This window comes from Esox lucius, chromosome 14, assembly GCF_011004845.1.
Source record: "Esox lucius isolate fEsoLuc1 chromosome 14, fEsoLuc1.pri, whole genome shotgun sequence".
In the NCBI taxonomy this organism is placed as follows: Eukaryota; Metazoa; Chordata; class Actinopteri; order Esociformes; family Esocidae; genus Esox; species Esox lucius.
This window is the reverse complement of record NC_047582.1, coordinates 16,752,158-16,759,126: the sequence shown is the minus strand read 5'-3', so window position 1 is coordinate 16,759,126 and position 6,969 is coordinate 16,752,158.

The following is a 6,969-nucleotide window of genomic DNA, read 5'->3' as shown; positions in this document are numbered from 1 at the left end:
ATCTGGACAGATTGATATTCATGAACTTTTTTTTTTTGGGAGCAGTATATTTATATATCAGTATGTATACACCCTAAACACCGATCAATACAGTGCAGTCGTCCTGTCCCCTTTGCAGAAAAGCATCCCCAAAGAATGATGTTTCCACCTTTATGCTTCATGGTTGGGATGGTGTTCTTGGGGTTGTACTCATCCTTCTTCTTCCTCCAAACACGGCGAGTGGAGTTTAGACCAAAAAGCTCAATTTATGTCTCATCAAACCACATGAACTTCTCCCATTCCTCCTCTGGATCATAAAGATGGTCATTGGCAAACTTCAGACGGGCCTGGACATGCGCTGGCTTTAGCAGGGAGACCTTGTGTGCGCTGCAGAATTTTAATCCATGACGGCGTAGTGTGTTACTAATGGTTTTCTTTGAGACTATGGTCCCAGCTCTCTTCAGGTCATTGACCAGGTTGTGCCGTGTAGTTCTGGGCTGATCCCTCACCTTCTTCATGATCATTGATGCCCCACGAGGTGAGATCCTACATGGAGCCCCAGACAAAGGGGAGATTCACCGTCATCTTGAACTTCTTCCATTTTCTAATAATTGTGCCAACAGTTGTTGCCTTCTCACCAAGCTGCCTGCCTATTGTCATGTAGCCCATCCCAGCCTTGTGCAGGTCTACAATTGAATCCCTGATGTCCTTACACAGCTCTCTGGTCTTGGCCATTGTGGAGAGGTTGGAGTCTGTTTGATTGAATGTGTGGACAGGTGTCTTTTATACAGGTAACGAGTTCAAACAGGTGCAGTTAATACAGGTAATGAGTGGAGAACAGGAGGGATTCTTAAAGAAAAACAGGTCTGTGAGAACTGGAATTTTTACTGGTTGGTAGGTGATCAAATACTTATGTCATGCAATAAAATGCAAATTAATTATTTAAAAATCATAAAATGTGATGTTCTGTCTCTCACAGTTGAAGTGTACCTATGATAAAAAATTACAGACCTCTACATGCTTTTTAAGTAGGAAAACCTGCAAAATTGGCAGTTTATCAAATACTTGTTCTCCCCACTGTAGCTTTCCATTCGTCTAGGCAAAATGCCTCCAGGTCATGCAAAGTCTTTGGTTGTCTTGTATGAACTGCACGTTTGAGATCACACTAATTTGATTCCAAGTGGGGCTGACAACCGGTAGCCCCACTACAGCGTCATTTCGTGTTTTTAACCTAATTGGCTGTCTATTTGTCTGGCGCCAACATTAGTCGACAAGAAGAGCGATGAGGGTAGATTGTCTTAGCTAGCTTGTTATCTTCACAAAAGGCAGATCATTTGAGAAAATGTATACAGTGGATTTCATACTCTTGCACTGGTTTGAAACCCTTATTTTGGAGAAACTGGAAGTAAAGCGACTTGGTGCCCATCAGACACGGGATATTGTCATCACTCAAACTTCTGGTAAAAGTAACCGCGGGTTTAATGTGGAGTGGTTTTGAAGAAAATGTGGCCAATGGTTAGCATACTGCCTGAGGACAAGATTTTAAACATCTTTCTGAGAGGATTGCAAAACATGAGAGCAGCGGGAGTAATTTGGACAATGCTGTGAAATTGGGCTTACTTGGAAGGGGAAATGTCTCAGCCCAAGTTGACAGTGCAATACAGGTGCTCCATTGAGCAGTATTACAAACAGGTGGAGGAAACCGGTACGTTCTCAGTCGCATCACAAATTTGAAACCGCACTGCGGGGGCACGACAAGTCGGTGGACTCCCTGAATCCTGAAATATTCAGATGTATTTTCAAACTGTGTGTGAGGGCGATTCAAGACTTCAGAGGCACTATGGCGCTCAGCCATCTTCAAAGGGACATCTAGCACTGTACAAAATGAACTGTTAGACTTTATGTATGAAGTGTACTGGGTGGATATAGCCAAGCTAGTGGACGAGACATCATTTGTTGCCATACAGGCAGATGAGACAGCTGATGTCTCCTGTAAATCACAAATGGTGGTTGTGTTGCGATACATGTTGCCAGACAATACAGTGACAGAGAGGATTTTGGAGTTTGTGGAAGTCAAAGATAAAACTGGACTCAGGCTCTCTAAAAGCGTGGAGTATGCTGGAACCACTAAAGCTGGGAGAAAAGCTGATCGCTCAGACTTATGATGGTGCGGCTGTAATGAGTGGAAACGCACGAGGGGTAGCTAATGAAAAAGACACCCACATGCCCAGTTTGTTCACTGATATGCTCACCAGCTGAACCTGACCTTGCAGCAACTTTGTTCAGCAAGGATGAGCATACATTTTTGCTGATTTAACTGCTTTTGCTACCTTTTTCTCTAGCGCTCCAAAATGTGTTGCAGCACTGAGGCAACACAGCCGCAACTCAACGCATTGGCCATGTTGTCCATCGAAAGCCAGCTGATTCAGCAGCTATATGACTTCATTCCCAAAGTCATCGAAAGGTTTGCCCAGAGGAAGAATCGCTGTGCCACCTTTCTCTTCAAGTGAGCCCTCAGCCTTGGTGAGTGAAAGCATATTTTATCATCCTGCCTTTGTGGTGCTGGTCTGTGCATTGGTCATATTTTTGTGTTGGATCGATTGATATAGATGGTGACGAGGGTCAGTGTGTCCATGCTTATCTATTAAGGTTGTTGTCATACAATGGATCTGTATCCCTAAAAAGTTGTCTTTCCGCTTCGTTGTGGCCTTCAGTGGTGTTAAGCTCATTGCTGTTCGCATATGGCCCTGTAGGCACATTGGTTCTGAGCTTGGTTGCATTCCTAATTTAGGTTTGTAAATGTGACAGTGGTAATTTGTGTGAGAGAGAAAGAGAGCAATTACACAAGAAGGTCTCTCTCTCTCCAGTATGTGTACTACAACACCTGGCAAAAGCAAGTCGCTCTGTCATTAAGTGTTTTGTAGAGCCACACTGTTTGTGTATGTGTCAAACACATTAGTAGCAAGAGAGAGTTTTGTAGCTTTACTGGTATGTATCCTATATTTTGAAATGGTTTGTGCCTGTGATGGTGAGATTATGGACAGCTCCGTCTTCTCCCGCTTTTCCCGGATTCCTTTCATCTTCGAATACATCCCGGACTTGTTTTGTGTCTTGTCTCATCACTCACACCAGGTCCCAATTCAGTCATTAGTATGTGTTTAAATGTTTCTCCTCCACTTGGTGGTCATTATTCCCTGTTGCCGTATTTTTACACATTCAGTGGTGAATGTGGTGTTTCGGTTTGTTTGAGCCTTTGCTTTTCATTCCATTGGTTTTTGTGTTCGGTGTTTAGTTTCTATTAAACTACAACATTGACTGCCCCTCTGCCTGCGCCTGGTTCCGCCTCTCCACCATGGCACTACAGTGACAGTGCCCCACCAATTTTTTACATATAAAAACACCACTGGTCGTATTGTGCTCCTTCTGGCAGTTTTGGCTGACATTTCTATTGGTCTACCTGACCTTTGCTTGGTATCAGGAGATCCCCAAATATTCCACTTCTTAATAAGTGATTGAACAGTACTGACATCTGCAAGGCTTCGGATATCTTTTTATAACCTTTTCCATCACCTTGTTATGCAGGTCTTTTTGACAGTTATTTTCTGCTCCCCATGGCTCAGTATCTAGCCTGCTCAGTGCATCCACGTGAGAGCTAACAAACTGACTATTTATACACAGACACTAATTGCAATTGAAAAAGCCACAGGTGTGTGAATTTCACATTTATTGCCATTTACACCTGTGTGTCACCTTGTGTGTCTGTAACAAGGCCAAACATTCAAGGGTATGTAAACGTTTGATCAGGGCCATTTGAGTGATTTCTGTTATCATTATGATTTAAAAAGGAGCCAAAATGTTATAATAAAAGCCTTCATATGATCATTATCCTTAAATGATCAGTCACATTTTCAAAATCAATGCACAAAATGTCACAATTTCTGCCAGGGTATGCAAACTTATGAGCACAACTGTATATCCACCCACTTGTCTCCTGAACAGACTGGATTTCTCACAGCATGGATTTAACAAGGTCCTGGAAAAGATCCTTAGGGATTTTTGTCCATGCTAACTTAATTGCATCATACAGTCCCCGTAGATTTCTCAGGCACCCATTCAGATTGCAGAACTCCCATTTCACTTCATCCCAAAGGTATATTGCATTGAGATCTGGGGACTGTGCAGACACTGTCATGTTTCTGGAACCAGCTTGCGCTGATACATGCTTTATGACATTGCACATTGTACAGCTGAAAGCCTCTATTTGAAAAAGGGTAGACTGTGGCCATAAAAGGATGCACATGATCAGCAACAATGAATAGGTATGGTATGGCAGTCATTATGCTCAGTCACATGAAAGGGCCTTATGTGTGTCAAAACAAATTCCCCAGAACATACCACCACCACCTCTACCTTTGGCACAATCAGGATGGATTTCTGGATAAATATTGGTGTTTTAACATTGAGTCTTAACCTAGTAGTGTTCTTAGTTGAAACTTCTGTTTTTGGTGTACTTCTGCTTCCAATGCCAATTCTCCTTTGAGTTGTTTCATATTAAACTCAGCCGGAGGGCAAATTAAAGATTTATCACATGCTGAGAACCAAAACTCGTTATAGATTTGTCTTCAACTTTAGATGTTTTTTTTTTCAAATTGGGAAAAAAAGGACTGTGGGAGAATTGACTAGGAGAGAGAGACTGAGAGTCAGTTGTAGGCAGAATTAAGACTTTGCTTAGAAAAATTACTCATTGATTGAATTAAACTTCTTTTTCCCCTGACACAGACCTTTTATTTTTTTTAGGTGAATATATCTGCAGCTATAAGACTTATACAGCATTTAAATGTTATATTAATATTTACAATGACAAAGAATTTCACATAGCCACACTATTGCCAAGCTCTATCTGACATGAGCTTAGCTGACGAAAGTAGTTGAAATTAAATGGATTTAAGGTAAGGGATGTAACACATCAAACACTTGCTATTGTTGCTGCGTTAGTAACCAGCTGACTAACATGAATTTACCGAAAGAACTGTCTCTGCGACGCTCATCTTCTACTGCCTACTGTAAAGAAAGTGTGCTATTGCTGAGAAAGCACAACAATTTCCCCTTAAAGGGCCTAGATTTATATTTGGGTAAAAGTCCACTTAACCGGAGTTATTCCTGAAGGCCCGTAGTCTGCTAACCACTTGTATACAGCCCTTTACGGACAAATAGTTGTTTGTCCGACCTTATTTATTTATTTATTTTAAGTTTGTGAAAACCATGGTCATTTTTGGATTTAGAGGCCAAAAGTTAGTCAAAAACAAGTCAGATCTAACTCAACGAAAAATGTGTTCCCCAGTGTTATTTTAACTCAGCCCTAAGTCTAGCCTCTGTAGTTTGTCATATACGCCTACCCCCTGAAGGGTATTGCTGATCAGTCTTAACAATTATTATATATATTTTTTGCTCTTTTTATGGTGAGCATTCTTTGGTTATTCATTGGAAGTCTTCCTTGGTCTACTGTACCACAGGTGTCTCCTATGACCCAATCACCAGTTATTGGTAGTTCACAGCCCATTTAGCTTGCAAGTAGGCTGCAAAGCAGTTCAGAAGTACAGGCAGTTCATGGTTTCCACCACAAAATCACAAATGTCAGAAGCATTAGAGAACGCAGGCTTCCTGCTGCAACATTGAAATTATCTCACCCTTGTTTAGCGACTATGGATCTAAAACTAAAAACATAATCTGGTACATGTGGTGCTATGTTTTCAGGCTACACTTCCAACTAACTTTCTGCAGTGGAAAACTCAAGAGTTTGCACGACTTCTGGTTTGGCAGAGTTCACTAAATTATTAATCTGGCCTTCTAGAATAACCCTTAGAGGCCACAAATCAACAGTTAGCTACAGTATACATCATAGTTAACTCATTGTGAGGAATAGGTTTAATCAATTAAGGACAACATGTCTGGAGTAATGGATGCACGTCACTTAAACCGCATTGTGAAAGGAAAGAAGTTCTATTTGACTGATGATTAATAAGGGCTATTTTTCGACCCATGTAAATCTGGGGCATATGATATACGCTGTGCATATCAGCGTGTAATGGACATTGTGGATGGAAAGGGTTGTAATTATGGTCGAAATTACCCCCTTAGTCCCCTGAGTGACCTGTTCGGATGAAGGAAGAGAAACTCATGAGGGTCAGGGCTGTCAAGCAGGTGTCATTGCACATTTTTGAAGGAGCCAGGATGAACAAGTATTAGAAGTAGATCCTGTGACCTGCAACCATCCAAAACAATAGAAACAGGACAGGTGGTAATAAACAAGTCCAACAACAGAAGTCAATTTCTCCCTCTCTTTTCTTCAGATCTAACTGCTGTGTTACAAAAATCAAATACCTTTGGCTTAACAATAATGGCATAATAATAGCAGTCTACATAACTGGAAGCTCTGGCTGTGAAGAGGAAATATCGGACATGACGCCAGCTATGACGAGTATAAAGGATAAAGCAGCTTACTCAGGTCCACTCCATGTTCTCCTCATCGCATGACTGTTTCCGCTGTTTACAAGTGGCTCCCCCAAAAACTGAGAAGGGGCACCTGCTTTATAGGTGACAAGGAGACAGGTAATTACTCTACCCAGGTGCCCATGGTTGTGTGTGATTGCCCATTATTCACATGCCCTGCAGGGACACTGCTGGGTCCTAGGCTCCAAACTGAGGCAAAACACCATAACACCCATCCTGAAATATTAATTGTCAAGGCATCTTACGGCTGAAGGCAGAGGCAGAGTTGTATTGAGTGCTCCGGGTGCACAGCATGTGGTGGGGTGTTTGGGATGGCCAGTTGGCTATGCCTCGCATGCATCGGAGTAAAAGCTAAGCTCTGCCCCTGGCTAAAAGAATCCTTTCCTGACTTTCTCCAAACAAAAACCTGCCCGGATGTAGGAAACAGGCTGAAAGATGAGTCATCAGACCATATTACTTTTTCTATTGCTCAGGGAACCA